The sequence below is a fragment of the Lissotriton helveticus genome, chromosome 1_1, assembly GCF_964261635.1.
Source record: "Lissotriton helveticus chromosome 1_1, aLisHel1.1, whole genome shotgun sequence".
Lineage (NCBI taxonomy): Eukaryota > Metazoa > Chordata > Amphibia > Caudata > Salamandridae > Lissotriton > Lissotriton helveticus.
In genome coordinates, this window is record NC_136057.1 from 19,510,332 (window position 1) to 19,529,299 (window position 18,968).

An 18,968-nucleotide genomic window follows, 5' to 3' on the forward strand; every position below is an offset into this window, starting at 1 on the left:
ACCTAAGTCTAATGCGTGGGCGGGAATAGAAAGTTACAGTTTAAGTTAAGTTTGTTTTTGCCAAGTGAATAACTAAAGAATTCTCTGTGAGGGGTTATTCAGTTCTGTACCTGGAAGTTAGGATGAATGAGGAATGGTATCTCTTTCTCTGCTCTCGATATTCCAGGCTGCCTGCGAGGGCTGCCCGAAAGCGCCGGTGCTGGGTCTCTCGGTAGGAGATAGCAGCGCGTCTCTCAGCGCGTCAGGAAGGCGGGGCTGCTGCCAGCGGGGTCTGCTCTGCTTCTGGGCTTCGGCAAGTATGGCTGCTCCGTCTCGTCACCACGCGTGTGTTTGCATAGGGCAAGATCGGCAATATTTATACCTTAAAGGTGCCGAGATTGACGTAAGGATGGACATAGATACGTCAATAAAGATGTCATACGACTTGCTCGTTAGCACATTCTTTTACTGAAGTTCTCTGTGAAATCAAAACAATGGCCGCACGGATTTTCCAGGTTGTCATAGGTTTGATTTGTTATGAGAACGTCGTATGCCTTATCAGGGGCTGGAGGAATGTCGCTTGTCTAATTAGATCACAAGCGTTATGACCTAATCAGATAACACGTTCCTGTGCCGTAGTGTGACTGCGTCAGATAACGGTATCTGCATCATGGGGGCTTTTCTTGCCTCATGGGCTGACTGTTAGTTAACTTGATAGTTAGTTTAACCAGAATAGGGTCAGGAATAGGGGGATCGATTCAGAACCTATAGGAATACATGACACCCCGTGTCTAATCCCAGTGCTCAGACCCACAGGGCTGCAAGACGGGTAGCACAGGTGGGCATGGGAGTCTATTGGAGGCAGTAGTAGGTGGGGAGGTAGGTGCACCTCACCTCCCGCAACTGTAATTAGAGAGGCCCTACATCCCCAGGTCACCTCTGTCTCCACCAGGCCCTGGGTTCTGCCATATGCCTCAGTGATGCGGAACACGTCCAGGTCCCAGGTAGTGTAGGCGGCAACTACCAATTGAGGCTCATGGATGGAGGGTGTGCCCGCCTGCTTGACTCTGGGGGAAGGTGGGCGTGTCATGAGGGCAGCCTCATCCTCATATGTGGCCCCTACCATGACCCGGCCTCCCGGACTGTGCTTGTCTCCGCTTACTGCACCACCTTATTTTTGTAGTGCTTAATTTGAGCCAGTAGTTTCCTGTGGTTAGCGCCAGCACCTAAATATCATCACCGGCAGTTATGTCAGTCTGCCACATGGTGGTGCTGTTTGCCCAATTTAGCAATGAGCACAACAACAGTAGCTTGTTAGTTCCATATTTTCATGAAAAGTGACTGATGCCTGCCACACTAGCACTACTCGAAGCTTTGGGGGCCTGGAATAGTCTGAATTGTCACACCTGTAAGAGTGCGATGGTTAGTAGTTGTGTTGGTACTTTCATTGGCAGCATGGCAGGGTCAATGTGTGATGCAAGCTGCAGTGGCCTCCTGGTGAGGGCCCTGGCACTTACTTTTTTACAAATTAAGCACTGCATTTTTGCCATCTTCACTGCTCAGACATCACCTTGAGAGGTCAATGTCGAGCACAGCTGTGCACCTGCACGACACGCGGACATCATGGCTACCGTCCTTGCCACGCTCCCTCGTGATGATGCTTGATTTTTTTCTTGAGCAGGGTTTTGAGGGGGGAGGGCGTGAAATGTGGCTAGAGCAAAGGGTCTTTTTTCACTGTGGCTGGTTTTATATTAACAGGATTGGCCTGCTTATCATACTGGGGGAAAGTTCTGTAAGGCTTTAATCTTTTGTCCAACTGAAGATATACAAACTATTTACTAAATGGTTATGTTTTATGGGTATGCATCACTTTCTCAAATTTTGGGGAGTCAAGATTGTGGCAAGATATTTTGCTTCACTCTCCTGTATGACAACAAACGTTGAGTTGCAGCTTGACCTGTTCTGTCCAGGCTTGTCTACCAGGTTGGTTCCTGCCAATCTTAGTCTTTTCAAGCTGTATTTTGTTGCTGCCACTTCTCATCTATTCACGGTGTCTGATTGTAGGAGGATAGTCAGGAATCCGATGGATGGCGCTGGAGGTGACCCCCAGAAATGTCTTTCATGACATCCAATTTTGAATGTTTTTTGTCCATCCCCAAAGCTCTGCACCATATGAAATTCAGCTTCCAGCCTTTGCCTATGCAACTTGATAGGCATAAGGTGAGAAGTGATTGCCCTGGGTGTGTGCCAACCTACAGGTGGCATTCAGTGAGTCTTACGTCTTCCCTGTTGCTTTTTTAATGTGCCTATCCCACTTCAGGTTATTTACGTGAGTCACGCCCAAGTATGTCAAATAATTTACTTCTTCCAGCAGGATGCAGCTAACCAGGACAACTTTGTTGCTAATTTGGTTTTTCTTAAATTCACTGTTTTAGTTTTCTGTGTATTTATCTTCAAGCCATATTCATTTGAATTTTTGTAGCTTTTCTGACCCCGGTGAGGAGACTAAGGAAGCACATTTATTATTTATTTATTTATATCATTTTTAGAGTTCGACTGTCAGCAAAACTGGTATCCTGGCAGTAATAAGTGAACAGAGGTGCTGGGCCGCCAACCATATTATCCACCCTCTAAACATGGGAGACCTTATTAGGGGAACAGCAGGTCTTCAAGGCGGAAATGCATCAATTCCTGAGTGGATCCTAATGATGGTAGGAGATTGGACCAGATTTGTGCAGCTTTAACTGAAATTGTCCGATCACCTTGTTTTATCTTCCGGGCCTTGCTAACACAGACTAAATTTGCTGTCCAGGGGCATATCTTCTCAATTTTGTCTGGAGGCACCGGTGCAGAGCCTTGAATCTTACTACCTTATTGTTCTCAACATGAATGTATCTAGTAGGGTGAAGTCGCACATCAGAAGATTTTCATGGATTTTGTCTACTGTGTTGATTTTGGCACAAAGTTTCATTCTGCGGTTATTGTGTGCCTGTCAGTTGTGGGGTTCATCTTGTGTGGTTGATGCAACCGGGTATGTCCATGTGGTAGAGGTCCATGTCTCATGATAACAATGACTTCATGTTCGGACAAGAAGCTCATGAAGTCTACATCACTGTGTTTTTCTGGCAGACCAGCCTCAGTGCATATCCAGAACGTGGTTTTCTGTCCACATCGAACATGGGTTCCTCTTGTCCCTGCATGGCCGGTTGCTCGTCAGCCCGGGTTTATGTCTGGAGGTCCTGGGTTTTCTTTCCCCGTCGAACATGGGTTCCTCTTGTCTTTGCATGGCCGATTGCTCGTCAGCCCTGGTTTACGTGTGGAGGTCCTGGGTTTTCTTTCCACATCGATCATGGGTTCCTCTTGTTGCTTGGCCGGTTGCTCATCAGCCCTGGTTTACGTCTGGAGGTCCTGGGTTTTCTTTCCCCATCAAACATGGGTTCCTCTTGTTGCATGGCCGGTTGCTCGTCAGCCTGGTTTACGTGTGGAGGTCCTGGGTTTTCTTTCCCCATCAAACATGGGTTCTTCTTGTCCTTGCGTGGCCGGTTGCTCGTCAGCCCTGGTTTACATGTGGAGGTCCTGGGTTTTCTTTCCACCTCGAAATGGGTTCCTCTTGTCCTTGCGTGGCCGGTTGCTCGTCAGCCCTGGTTTACATGTGGAGGTCCTGGGTTTTCTTTCCACATCGATCATGGGTTCCTCTTGTTGCTTGGCCGGTTGCTCATCAGCCCTGGTTTACGTGTGAAGGTCCTGGGTTTCGTTCCACAAAGAACATGGGTTCCTCTTGTTGCATGGCCGGTTGCTCATCAGCCCTAGTTTACGTGTGGAGGTCCTGGGTTTTCTTTCCACATCAAACATGGGTTCCTTTTGCTGCATGGCCGGTTGCTCGTCAGCCCTGGTTTACGTCTGGAGGTCCATGGTTTTCTTTCCACATTGAACATGGGTTCCTCTTGTCCTTGCATGGCCTGTTGTTCGTCAGCCCTGGTTTACATGTGGAGGTCCATGGTTTTCTTTCTACGTTGAACATGGGTTCCTCTTGTCCTTGCATGGCCGGTTGCTCGTCAGCCCTGGTTAAGGTGTGGAGGTCCTGGGTTTTCTTTCCACATCGAACATGGGTTCCTCTTGTTGCTTGGCTGGTTGCTCATCAGCCCTGGTTTACATCTGGAGGTCCTGGGTTTTCTTTCCACATCGAACATGGGTTCCTCTTGTTGCTTGGCCGGTTGCTCATCAGCCCTGGTTTACGTCTGGAGGTCCTCGGTTTTCTTTCCCCATCAAACATGGGCTCCTCTTGTCCTTGCATGGCCGGTTGATCGTCAGCCCTGGTTTACGTCTGGAGGTCCTGGGTTTTCTTTCCCCATCAAACATGGGTTCCTCTTGTCCTTGCATGGCCGGTTGCTCGTCAGCCCTGGTTTACGTCGGAGGTCCTGGGTTTTCTTTCCACATTGAACATGGGTTCCTCTTGTTGCATGGCCGGTTGCTCATCAGCCCTGGTTTACGTCTGGAGGTCCTGGGTTTTCTTTCCACATCAAACATGGGTTCCTTTTGTCCTTGCATGGCCGGTTGCTCGTCAGCCCTGGTTTACGTCTGGAGGTCCTGGGTTTTCTTTCCCCATTGAACATGGGTTCCTCTTGTTGCGTGGCCGGTTGCTCGTCAGCCCTGGTTTACGTCTGGAGGTCCTGGGTTTTCGTTCCACATTGAACATGGGTTCCTCTTGTTGCGTGGCCGGATGCTCGACAGCACTGGTTCAGGTCTGGAGGTCCTGGGTTTTCGTTCCACATCGAACATGGGTTCCTCTTGTTGCGTGGCCGGTTGCTCAACAGCACTGGTTCACGTCTGGAGGTCCTGGGTTTTCGTTCCACATCGAACATGGGTTCCTCTTGTTGCGTGGCCGGATGCTCGACAGCACTGGTTCAGGTCTGGAGGTCCTGGGTTTTCGTTCCACATCGAACATGGGTTCCTCTTGTTGCGTGGCCGGTTGCTCAACAGCACTGGTTCACGTCTGGAGGTCCTGGGTTTTCGTTCCACATCGAACATGGGTTCCTCTTGTTGCGTGGCCGGATGCTCGACAGCACTGGTTCAGGTCTGGAGGTCCTGGGTTTTCTCTTGCGGGGGACTGCAGTGGTGGAAAGGAAGAGTTTGTTGGTCATGGTTGTTTCTTGCATGCAGGACACTTTTCAATGATTTCTGATCGCATTAGTGAGATTCCTGGACAAAAATACAGAAACATATGATGATGTGTGCTGTGTTTGGTCTTTAGTTTATGTGTGATGCTTTAGCAGTAGTCTGATTTTCTGTGACTGCTCTGTTTTTGGTATTTGGAATCCTAAAACATTTTGCATTAGTATTCGTCTCCTGGTTGGATTTAAAACGTACCATCTTGTAGCCCCTTGTTTGCTTTATGCCGGTTATTATTCTGCTTTCAGAAAAGGATTGGTGAGTGGGTCGGATTTCATATTCAATAATCCGTTAGAAGCACCGACTAATAGAAGACTTGGGCTTCTTTGAATAGTGTGTTTTCGTCGGAATTAAGGCCGTAAAAGACATTGCCAATATTTTCCTTGTATACAACTAATTGGGCTTCATATATAACCCATGGATTTAGGGTTAACAAAAAGAAAATTTGATTGTGTTGATTTCTTTCTCACAAGATTAAATATTGTGTGAATAGTTGATTCGTACATATGATGAAAAATGTAAAAGTTTTTTTCAAAGAAAGTTACTAATCATAATTTTTTGCTTGTGTCATTTATTTTAGTTGGTGTTAATAGCCACTAGATGAACGTATCAATATTGTCATAGATTGGTTCTGTATAATTCATAGTGTTCTGAGAGAGATCATTTTTAGTATCTGTCTCTGTCAAAAAGTTTTTTGTAAGTAAAATACCATTGGCATCACGTGTCTTTAGTTCATTGGATTTCATATTGAATCAGAGTTGAGTCCCCTGTGCCCAGAAGGTCCTGGTCGCCTCTTGGTCCCGATGCTTTGCTGTGTCATGTGACTGTTTGGCATTCGTCCATTGGGACAGTACTGTCCCCCGTTTGTCTGTTTGCCATTTGTAAACTGTGGGTCTGATTATAAGTTTCATGGACAGGGTGCTCCTTCACTAACAGGACGAAGGACCGTGCCAGCAAAACCCTTCTCAGGCCACCTCAATCAGAGATGAGTGGACTTTTTTAATATATTTTATTTATTGATTGATTAAGGAACAAGATAGCCTTACAGTTGAGTTACTTGTCCCGCCCCTTTGCCCCCGCGTCCCCCTAAAGAAGGAGAAAGATGTGGAGAAGCGTGGCTCAGTGGTAAGAGGCGGCAGACCCGGAAGCTGAGATCGGCCGTGGACCAGGGTTCGATTCCCCGCCTCGGCGGGTCTCGGGCTCAAAATTCCACGGACTCGACAATTCTCGCTCCGGTGCCTACTCGACTCATGGGGTCTCACTCTGCGACTCTGGGCAATAGCTTGCTTAATCTCCACTACGGCCCCTCGCGGCGGGATGCCTGGCTTTCACCTTGTGGATACCCTGCCGGGGTATCTCACAGGGGAATACCAGGACGGGTTCCCTAAGCAAGCGCTTAGATACCGTGTTGGTGATTTGCACTATATATATATAAATATATATATATAAATACATGTACATTTACATGTCACACCATATAGAAAAGACTATAAGTTCATATATAACCTTTGGATTGCAAGGCAGCACAACTGGTCTCGTCGCATCATATTACAGCAAATCAGCACCACAGACACATCTAGAAAGTATTAATCATTTGTCCCGTCTACATCTTTTCTCGGTCCCAGGCTTCCCGTTTCCCCTTGTAACAAGACTTCTACTAGGTCCCATTCCACCCTTCCTCCCTGTACCACTCCATTGTAAACCAACCTTTGGCGTACCCCACCTTAAGGCCGTACCCACTTCTCAAATTCCCATAACTATTGCTTTTGTGTGGGCAGTTGTTTGGTCATCCTTCTAAAGGCTACACACGTCTTTGCCATGGCGAGGCATAGTTCCAATACCTTCTCTGCATATTTAGTGTGTTATTAGAGGTGACTAGTCCTAGCGGGCACATCTGTATCATTGGCTGTAGTTGTAGGTTGGTTAGTATCTCTAAGGTCTGAATTACCTACAAGCCACTCACACCTGGGCATGTCCACCACATGTGAATATATATCTTTCCGTTGTTATTTTACATTTGAGGCACTTCTACAGTTTGGAGGGATCCAGTCTACGTATCTACTGTGGTGTGATGTCATCCCTATGTGCGCATGTATAATGTATACGCTTCAAACCTGCATTACGTGTAACTCTCCTGCAAACAGGTGTCCCATAGTCTGTGGTGTATCTTCCTCACCGCTATGTCTTAAGAAGAATGGCATTGCTGGGTTAATCCCAGAATGCCAGGGAACCAGCGGCGGCATATAAATATAATCATCCCCCCTTTTTTTGTTGTTGTTGCCTGTCCCCCTAAATCTAACAAGGTCTTAACCTGTAACTGTAAAGCTGTCCACTTCTTGCAAGGAACTAGGAGTAAACCAGTAATGCTCGTGGTCGAAACAAGTGCACAGACATCCCTGCCACTGGATCAGCAACCCTCACACGTAAACCACGACACTGTGATGTGAATATGAGCTGCCCGATCAGAGGTCTTAAATGTGGTGCCTGTAACCCTCTACAATCCCATGGATGTATGTCACTACAACGCATGCTTTTACAACGCATGCCATTACGACGCAGGTTTTACAACGCAAGTCGTTACAACGACTTGAGTTGGGGGGCGCTGGATAGTGAATAGTTTAATTTACTATTCCAACTCCAGTCCCCGTGGATAGTAGGAAAGGTGTTGGATAGTAATTAAACTATTCCCTATCCTAGAGCGCCCTCCAGCGCAATTCGTTGTAATGACTTGCGTTGGTAAAAGTTGCGTCGTAATGGTAGTACGTTGTAAAAGTTGCGTTGTAAAGGATGTTTACCCAATCCCATGGAAGCTTAAATACCTCCAAACATATCCGCGCCCCCCCCCCGGACCCACAGAAAAGTAATCTGAGCAGGTCATCCAATCTTGCGGATGCCGGTCTCCGATATGCGTACCGGCATGTGTTGCAATACATATAGTACTCGTGTTAGCATGATCACTTTGCTAATTGCAAGACGTCTCATTAAGGACATCAGAAACTTCAGCCACTTGTGCGCACTTCATGCAAGGGAGACCAGTACATTGCCCACATTAGGAACATATGTTTCAGTGTAATATGAGCTCAGATACACTCCTGGGTACTTCACTGGGGTCGTCTGGACCTTTCTCTTAGGTCGGTATGCCTGATTAGCTACAGTCGCTTGTATGGGATACAACATTGACTTGTCTGTGTTCAGCCGGAACCCTGAGTGTGCTGATTTCCTACACCTAGCGTGGCAATGCCCGGGGATACATATCTTTTGGGTCAAGTTTTTTGCTGAACTCAGCACCATTACTAAGATTGTCATTCTCCCTGACCCTGCGATAGCTCTGATAGGATACACCAAGAAGTTGCAGAGAGCAGTCCGCAGGCTAGCTGACATGGGGTTCTTAATTGCGCGCAGAGTAGTGGCATGCTGCTGGATGAGGGGACCGAAGCCAACACTTAAAAGATGGGCACACGACATGCTGTACTGCTGCACACAGTCGGAGATTTATAGCGAACTCCTCTTCCCTACCCGCAGACCCAAGAACTTTTGGGGGCTTTACCAAACCTACTTGGTGACTAGCGCAGAAAATGACCTGGATGCTGAGTCACAGGAGTCCTAGGTGGAAGGGGTGTAGTGCTTGGAGCACATTGGACATTGAGTAATCTCCTGATTCCCATGCCTGGGTCACGTGTCATGATACCGCTGCCTCCTTGCGTTCTCTGATCTGCGTGTGTAAGCATATCTGTGTACTTTTAACGCCGCCTGCCCCATTGAAAGGGTTGTTGGCTAAATGGCTGTGCAACTATTGGAAAATGCGCGGATAAGTGTTAATGTACTGTACAGAGCCGGACTTGTGGTCATCGGGGTTTCTCAATGTAAACAGTATATCATCAGCATATAAAGAGATGACTTTCCAGCTTTACACCCACCACTATACCATCGTCAGCGTGTCAGAGAGGTATAATTTGCAGCATTCGCTCAATACTGAGTGCAAATATCAGTGGAGAGAGAGGGCACCCCTGCCAAGTTCCTCTATTGACCAACTGTTCGACACTCTTTGACCTACTTTCACTCTTGCCTTGCTCGCAGTATAAAGTAGCTTCACCCATCACAAGAAATCTGCCCCCAAGGCGAAGCGCTGTAGTGTGTGTCCATAAACACCCAGTAAACAGTATCAAAAGCCTTGTGGGCATCTAAATTAGCACCTGCTTGGTTCCTCTCCCTGCACTGCCTGTTCCTTGATGAGGAATGCCTTTTGGATGTGGTGGTGCGTCCACCAACACATCCCGCCTGATCTGCGTGTATTATCCCCTCTGCTGACTTTGCTGGGCGCTGTGCCAATATTTTCCCCAATATTTTGCATCCACATTTATCATTGACAATGGGCGATCGGATTCACAATCAGTGGGGTCTTCCCAGGCTTGGGAAAGACTATTATACTATTACTATATTTGATGAGTGGACCTTAAGTATTCCGGCCACTGACCCGCCACTGGCTCCATCAACGGAATTCTTCCTCCGACATCATAACCGAACAGGGGCTGTGCAAGGAAGGCATCACAGAGTGAGCCCTGCTTAGGGTGAAGCGTGTAATGCCTTCTTGCCTGTCCTTTGCCACCAGGGAAACCTTGCTGGGTAGGAACAGGGAAAAACTAACATTGACCCTAAAAGTGGAGTGGTGTGGCTCACTGGTTAGAGGCGGCAGACCCGGGAGCAGAGGACGGCCCGGGACCAGGGTTCAATTCCCGAAGCGGCAGGGTCTTGGACCAGGGTCAACGAACTCGATAATTCTCGCCTTGGTGCCTACTCTAACTAGGGACACACTCGGCAACTCTGGGCATTAACTTGCCTCATCTCCACAACGGCCCCCCACAGACGCCGGGGATGCCTGGTTTCACCTTGGAGATACCCAGTAGGGACCATCTCACAGGGGAAGCCAGGACGGGTTCCCCAGCGGTCTACAGCGCAGAGATACTCCTTCGGGAGTCGATTCTAGCGCTTTAGAAACCCACAATCAATCAATACCCTGTGAGAAACATCCAGGGTTTTGGAGAGTCATTTGTTTTTTTGTTTTTTCAGAAACAAACTCCCGCTATTTTAGTTTGTTTCTGAAAACTAACAAATTCAAAGGTCGGGTGGATGTCTGTCCGAACCAAGGGTGGACGTCCACCAGACTTTAGTGCATTTAAAGGAACTGCCATGACAGTGGCTCCATTCTGTGTGCAGAGGTGACCTGAGGGCGGGTGAGCGTCGTTGGCAGGCAGACGTCCGTTGAAATGGCGGAAGTGACGTCTTCTGCCAACCTGATGGGCACTGCTCAGTCCGCAAGCGCTAAAACGTAATGCCATTATTGGCAACATCCACACCCACAGTCTGACATTACGCCAGAGAGGTGGGGGGAGGTATAAGTACCCTCCCCTGACCTCTGTGCGCCGGAAGTAACGCGCCTAGCATGCCAAGGCGAAGGACTCCTTCCATGAGTCCAACCCTTAGAACAGTCGGGGTGGTGTTTGTGCCCAAATGGCACTAAAAGGCCACCATTTTGAAACTCTTCTTTCATTGTTCATGAGGTTATCAACATTGCAGATGGCAAGGCTTCTTGTATCAGAGCTCCAATGTTTTAGCGTTTAGTCCACTGCTGTGGTCTAAGGATTGCTTCTCAGGGTTTTTATCCTGCCAATTTCTTCTTTTGTGGGGCCAAGGAGTGTGCCCAACAGAGTTGCTCATAGAGCAGCCTGATATGACAGTTTTTTGTAGCGCCTTCTCAGTCTCCTTCATGGCTCTATACGCTTGATTACTACAGTCCTGGCCCTGGATCGTCTTTTGGGGTACCACTTTTTCTGCGGGTGCTTGGAAGAAGGTGAGCGGGATGGTGAGTTCTTGCCTTTCAGAGCTCAACATTGACTACTAAGATGTCCTTGTCACCTATCGGAAGTGACACATTTCTGAGTCTTTCGCCCTTAAAGGAACACTTGATGTTAGAACTAGGGGCTCGATTCACAGAATGAATTTAAGACTCAATCCTAAACTTACTACTATTTTGGTATTCACAGAATGCACTTAATACTTTTGGTATTCACAGAAGTTAGGATTTTGTCTTAAGTTTGTCTTAAGACTAACTTAAGACAAAATCCTAACTTCTGTGAATACCAAAATAGTAGTAAGTTTAGGAATGAGTCTTAAGTTCATTCTGTGAATACCAAAAGTAGTAAGTTCATTCTGTGAATACCAAAAGTAATAAGTTCATTCTGTGAATACCAAAATAGTAGTAAGTTTAGGATTGAGTCTTAAGTTCATTCTGTGAATCGGGCCCAATGTTTTAAAAACAAACTGCACGCGTCGAAGCTTAGTACAATAAACATGTGCACTTTTCACTGTCACCGAGTGAATAAAACATGCTGCTTGTATGTTTATAAAAATGTCCCTGTTTTCTGGGTTGGTAGTGAGAGATGGCTGTGCATCAGGGACACACCTCCATCTTAATAGCAGACTTTGGTCAGGCTGATCACTTTTCCATGATTTGTGGGAAACAAACACCCAGATAATAAACCCATTACCTGAGATTAAATGCTGCCATGGATGAAAGCAGTTGCTGTCCCTTATCTCTCGCCACCCAAGGCACCTGGCTGGGTGTGTCTCATTACAGGGCTGCCCCTGGCAGAAGATGTGAGCTGGGAGTTCAGTTGGCATAAAGATGTGCCCTGGTGATATTCAGTACGATGAGCCACACCGAGGACTTTAAACTGCACTCCCTGTTCCACTGCTGACCAATGAAAAGCCTGGAGGAGATGCCTGTCCATACAGATAAGTGAACAAACCTATGTAAAAAAAGGATCCACTTTAAAGTGGAAAAACAGGAAGTGGAGGCATCCCTAAGGTAAGGAGTGAAGAACAGAGCATCAAGTTCACCTCACCTGGTCACACTCTGACCCATAGAGGTCAGAGGGGTCATATCAAGGTGTCATCACCTCTTAGGAAACTTTGCCAAGGCTTTATTACTACTCAATTGCAACCAGAGTGAATGTGTAGGGTTCTCAATGGCTGCAGCGGCCTCCCAAAAAGGGGCCGCAATGCCAGACCTATGTGAGAAAGTTTCTGGCTGGTTGTGGTCCATAGAGAACCTTTTGTACGTAAGGGGTTTAAATGCCACCAGGGAGCAGAGCCTTTGATCCCGCCTGCTCCTTGTGGTCCCTAAAGACCCTACTTCATGCTAGAAAAGCTTCACAACCATCAATGAGCAGAGCCTTAAAGATCGGATGCTCGCTGCGGTCTGTAGAGAGCCGGGTTTATGCTACAGGAGTTTCCCTTTCACTAGGGACCACAGCCATGCATACCGGCTATTCATCGTGGTCCTTAGAGTTATATTATGTTATATTGATTTGTATAGCGCACTAATCTCCCAAGAAGGTGTCCAGGTGCTTGGGCAGGTGTGGAGGTGTGTGGTTCCCAAGGTGCATATACAAAGAGCCAAAATCAAGAAGTGAGGAGGCAGCTGTTATGTGTTGAAGGAGATTGCTCCTTGTCTTGAGTGTGATGTAGGCTTTTTCCCATCTTGAAGAAATCGATTGACTGGCGACGAATGTTCAGGGGGGTTTAGTGAGTGGAGATAGTGAGGAATCTGAAGGGGTTATTATGACGTCTGGCTGCCATATCCCAGCAGACTGTAAAGTACTATCCACCCCCCAAACTCCTGTGGCATTGGTGCCCGACAAACTCCAAGTGGTAAAAGTAGCCGTCACTCGGCGATCTGACCCTGCCTTTCAGAGAACTCCCATGGTTATTTCTTCATGGAATATAGCGGGTCTGGAGTCAAAGGCTGTATCAGTTGATTGGTCTCTCTATATTGAAGGGGTAGATATCTGGGCGTTCCAAGAAACATGGTCGATTGATCCTGTGTTTCATGCTGGTTATTTAAATTTGATTAAACCAGCAACAAGGGGCCACAGGGGGAGACCAGTAGGTGGACTAACTTGTTGGGTAAGGCAATTTGAGGGTATTAAGGTAAAGGAGATTCCCCTTGATAGTCCAGATATCCTGGTTATTAGAGTCAAATCTACTAAAGGCCTAGACTTACTCCTGTTTAATGTCTATGCAAGGGGCCAACCAGGTGGTAGGTGCTCACAGGTCATGGCTGCCCTAGAGACCTTTTTAGCAGAAGGAGCACATAATGCTAATCTTTTAGTTGCAGGAGATTTTAATACCTGTTTCGAGCCCTTAGACATGGAAGATGGTAGACTCAGTGATGAGGTGGATGAGCTTTGGGGTGTGCCACAGTTGGACCTCCCGCCTATTAAAAAATGGACGGAGGCTTCCCTTCAACTCAAAGGGTTGAGCCTGGAATGGGGTTTCAGGGCGGTTAATGGAAGGACAGTGTCTGATGCACTGGGTGTGGCGAATTTCGACAATGGGCGCTCCGAAAGTCATACAGACTATATTCTAGTGAATGTGGAGTTGTGGCCCCTAGTTCTAGACATGGAAGTCCAAAGCCGCCCTGAAAGCGATCATAATCCGTTGGTCCTTACTTGGAACGACAGGAGCTTCTGTAGTACGCTTAACACGGGGGCTGACACATCTCCTATCCAAGTAATCTTGGCAAACAATTTGAGAAGGGTCCGATGGGCCAAGGTGGCCCTCGATGAAAGGAAGGTGCAAGGGATTAGGGCTCTAGTCTCAGGGTTATTATAGGATCTTAATGAATGTGGCACACAAGAGGTTCTTAACGACGAATTACCTAGGATCCACAAGGAGCTCTTTACTGGGCTGAAAAGTTATTTCATCAATACCAAGCCAATTAGGAAGATCCCCAATTTTAAACCCAACTCATGGTACAACAAATCATGTAGGCTCGCTCACAAGGCTTTAGTGGTAGCCATTAAATTAAGGAACCACCATGCCATCAAACAGTCTCGATTAGCTTACAAAACCACCTTAAGAAAGGCAAAGAGAGACTGGGATGAGGGGCGCTGGCAGGACCTGTCGCTAGCATGCAAAGGCAGGAATATGACTCAGTTCTGGGATTTGATAAAATGGGGAAATGGGCAAAGGTCTATTATTCCAAATAACAATGTGGAACCACAGCAGTGGGTTGCCTTTTTCGAAACCCAATTCCAGAAGGACACAGATAGTGAAGTCTCTGCCCTGCATATTATCCTGGACGAACCCCTGATATTTAGCACTAAAGAGGTAGAGGCAGTTTTGAAGATCATCCCAAGTGGTAAGGCTCCTGGGCCTGATTGCATCCCTCATCGCAGGTCGGAACCCTCGCTCCTGATTCAGTCCTTGACAGCAGAAGTACAGATTTATTCAGACGCTGCCTCTGCATCGACTAAGACGCCTTGCATTCAGATACGCAGATTTAGACGGTACCCCGTATCTGCACTTACTCACGATGTTCCAACCGTTCCCTTGAATTTATCGCTCCACGACGACTGGGTACTACCTTGAACCAGCGCCTACCAGAAGCCCAGCACTACAACAATCCGTCAACCCTGTCCTGAAGAGGATCCCAATTAACTGTGGATCGAAACGACGTCGACACTACAGCGCAATTGTTTGGCGCATTACAACATTTGGCTCATAACTGTGTTCTAATGTATTCTAAAAAACTTGAATTTATCAATTCTTGAGCCACCACTGTACATAACTTTGTCACCTTGCGCCGTTCACGCTGTTCACCCCCTTCACTTGCGTCGTCACCTTCACTTGTACATATCACCTTGTCACCAAGTCCTTCTTGGGTTGTCACGTGATTTTTCGTGTACAGTGCTGCTTTTCAACTGTATTCCCATGTGTAATTATCCTAGAAAATTGGTGAATTACAAGCCATGTACTAACGAATTGAGCCTCCTTGTTTCCCTTCAGATGTAATGCTTTTTGCATGCACAACTTAATTGCCTGTCAATTGTTACCTATTGGGACATTGTGCTTTATATATACTTCGTACCCAGTCCCAGTTTGGTCTATGGGTCCTACTCCTGTTCTTTTTCACCTGATTGCAGGGGGAGCTCCAATTCCTGCTTCCTGGTGCGGCGCAGAAATTATTCCGATTTATAAGAAGGGCGATCGTTCCGCGCCGGCCAATTACAGGCCTATAAGCCTTATCGATGCCCTGCGGAAAATCGTAGCACGAGTTATACTGGGCAGGATCCAGTCTTGGATGCTTGAAGAGAACATCCTTACCCCGTTACAGGCAGGGTTCCGGGCCCACATGGGGACCCTGGATCAAGCCTTTAGATTTGTCCTGCTTTATCGGAAGGAGGTACTGCTGGGAAAGGGTATGATCTTTGCAGCTTTCGTGGACCTTAAATCCGCGTTCGACCTAGTTCCACGATTTAAACTGTGGGATGTTCTGTTAGGTTTAGGGATGCCCAAGGAATTGGTTTCCCTAGTGGTAAAGCTCCATAGCTCCAATTATGCTCAGGTCCGCTGGGGGAAACCAGGGGAGGTCACAGAGAAATTTGCAGTGGAGAAGGGAGTCCGCCAAGGGTGCGTGCCGGCCCCTACATTATTTTCACTATTTATAAACGGGGTAGTGCGGTATTTTGACAACTACCCTACGGATGCGCCTATGCTAGCGGGCCAAAGGGCCCCCCTGCTCATGTTCGCAGATGACACCTTGATTTTATCCAAGACGAGACAGGGGCTACAGTCGGCTCTGTCTCGTTTTGAGGAGTTCTGCTGCGATCATGACCTGGAGGTTAACGTAGAGAAGACTACGTTCATGGTTCTCCACGGGGCTAGGCCCTTAACTTCAAGAGTTTTCATGAGCGGAAAGCTCTTGGAGCAGACTAATGTCTTCACCTACCTGGGGGTCACCTATGGCGATAAATTGAGTTGGACGCCACAATTGAAGTTATTGGTGTTGAAAGACTCGCAGCTAGCTGGAGCACTGATAAAGGAACATAGGCAGTCACATACTAAGCCCATACTTCCTGTCGTCAAAATGTACTCCACGAAAATAATCCCCGCAATCCTATATGGGGCTGAGATATGGGGAGCATGTCATCTGCACCAGCTAGCACCCCAGGGTATATGTAGCCAAGACACCCCAGGGTATATGTTGCGCTTTATAAATGCCAATAAATAAATAAATAAACAAATTTCTAAGCTCAATCGTGGGCCTCCCCAAATCCACTCCGCGTATCCCCCTCCTGTTAGACCTTGGTTGCCAAGCAATAGAGGATATTGCACGGTCTAGGATGCTGGCCTTCTGGAGAAGGCTCTGGATTACCCCCAGAATTATACTTATTTGCTAGGGGCCTGACAGAAGTTAGGGGACTGGATTGTTCCAACAAAATTACATGGTTAACTAGCATTAAATCCTTGCTCACTGATATGGGGGATGAGGGATTTGTGGGATTGTACAGGGTCTGCTGAATTTCCATCTAAAGTAGCATATAGAGCAGCATACTGGAACCTCATTAAAATCAGGAGGTATTCCGCTTTGACTAGCTCATCCCTGACTGTGAGCTTAAAGAAGAACCCTGTATGGAAAGCTATTGGGATCTAATAACGAAACCTAGAGATCGCAAGCTTTACCACCAGTCGAGACACTCCCACTTAGGAAGTTTACATGTAAATGGACAATAGGTACAAGGGATAAATGTCCGTTTTGTCCTGAGCACATCGAAGATATTGGCCATCTCCTTTATGTCTGTCCTGCCGACCAGCAACCTCGAAGCATGTGGCTCAAACCCCTATGTAGATCCTTGGGAACCAGTTCTGCTTTGCTCGCCAAAAGGCTACTGAAAACTGGTTGCAATGAACTTGTAGTCATAGGGGTTGCTAAGTTCTTGAGCTGGTCTTGGGCCATTCGGGAGAAAAATAGGGGGTCTTAATAGCTAGCCATAGTTATTCCCGAGTACGGCATGGTACGAATTCGAAAGTTATTGGTTTTTAATTGTAGGAAAAAGTCTTGTGCAAGTGATATATTTAATCCTGTCTTAATGCATTGTTTAAAATGTAATATAGGTATTTATATTTTTATTATGAAAAGGCAAATTTATATTTTTTATGGTGTTAACAGATGAATTGTGTATTTTAGTATATTCTTGTCTTTTGAGATGAATAATCGAAATAAAGACTTTTTTTAATTGACTTGATATGGTTTGACTGGACTTGTTGTGCAAATGGTGCTGTGCCAAACTTTGGAACATTCTTAACCTTCCCTGCTGTAAGGGTGGTGTCCTTGGACAGGGGGCATCTTTGGAACAGGCACACAGAACTTATAATTTTGGATTCAAAATACGGTTTGGTTTGTATAAACACAAGGGTTGGTGCTGTCCTTGGTTCTTTTTGGTCCACTGTCCAGTGAAGGTGTAAAAAGGCACCGGTTAAGGCAGACTGGTAAAATTTTAGGAAAGCCATAAGGCATCTGCCGCTAAAGGGATGAGTGAAAAAAAGCTTGTCCTGTCCCTTCACTATTGAACATATGGCCTCCACCACCGCCACAAAGAAAGGATAGAGAGGGTAGTAACCACTCTCCAAAGCGGGGCCGGGGTCTCCACGACCTCCGGGCACAACCTTTGGTTCTCAACAGCGAGAGCCCCAAACTGATGTGCATGATTGCTGACCTCACTGATTGAACATCCACTGGCAAAGCCAATAGGTCGAGCTCGATTGTGCAAATGAAAAAAAACACAGCCTATTCAATTTGTATTTGAAATAATTGCTAACCCAGGGCCCGATTCACAGAATGAACTTGAGACTCAATCCTAAACTTACTACTATTTTGGCATTCACAGAATGCACTTACTACTTTTGGCATTCACAGAATGCACTTACTACTTTTGGCATTCACAGAATGAACTTACTACTTTTGGCATTCACAGAATGCACCTACTACTTTTGGCATTCACAGAATGAACTTACTACTTTTGGCATTTACAGAATGAACTTACTACTTTTGGTATTCACAGAATGCACCTACTACTTTTGGCATTCACAGAATGCACTTACTACTTTTGGCATTCACAGAATGCACTTACTACTTTTGGTATTCACAGAATGAACTTACTACTTTTGGTATTCACAGAATGAACTTACTACTTTTGGCATTCACAGAATGCACTTACTACTTTTGGCATTCACAGAATGAACTTACTACTTTTGGCATTCACAGAATGAACTTACTACTTTTGGTATTCACAGAATGCACCTACTACTTTTGGCATTCACAGAATGCACTTACTACTTTTGGCATTCACAGAATGCACTTACTACTTTTGGCATTCACAGAATGAACTTACTACTTTTGGTATTCACAGAATGAACTTACTACTTTTGGCATTCACAGAATGAACTTACTACTTTTGGCATTCACAGAATGCACTTACTACTTTTGGCATTCACAGAATGCACTTACTACTTTTGGCATTCACAGAATGAACTTACTACTTTTGGCATTCACAGAATGAACTTACTACTTTTGGTATTCACAGAATGAACTTAACTTTTGGTATTCACAGAATGAACTTACTACTTTTGGTATTCACAGAAGTTAGGATTTTGTCTTAAATTTGTCTTAAGACAGACTTAAGACAAACTTAAGACAAAGTCCTAACTTCTGTGAAAACCAAAAGTAGTAAGTTTATTCTTTGAATGCCAAAATAGTAGTAAGTTTAGGATTGAGTCTTAAGTTCATTCTGTGAATCAGGCCCCAAGAGTCTAAAACTGTGCATGATTTTTATGACAACATTTCTGCTTCCTCTGCATACAAAATGTTATTTTTTTGCCTGAGATGAGACTCACATTCCCGCTCGCTTTCTCCTTCAACCGAAAGCAATACTTGGCAGTTCAGTCGCCTCACATCTCTGCATGGAGCAGGCTTTGCC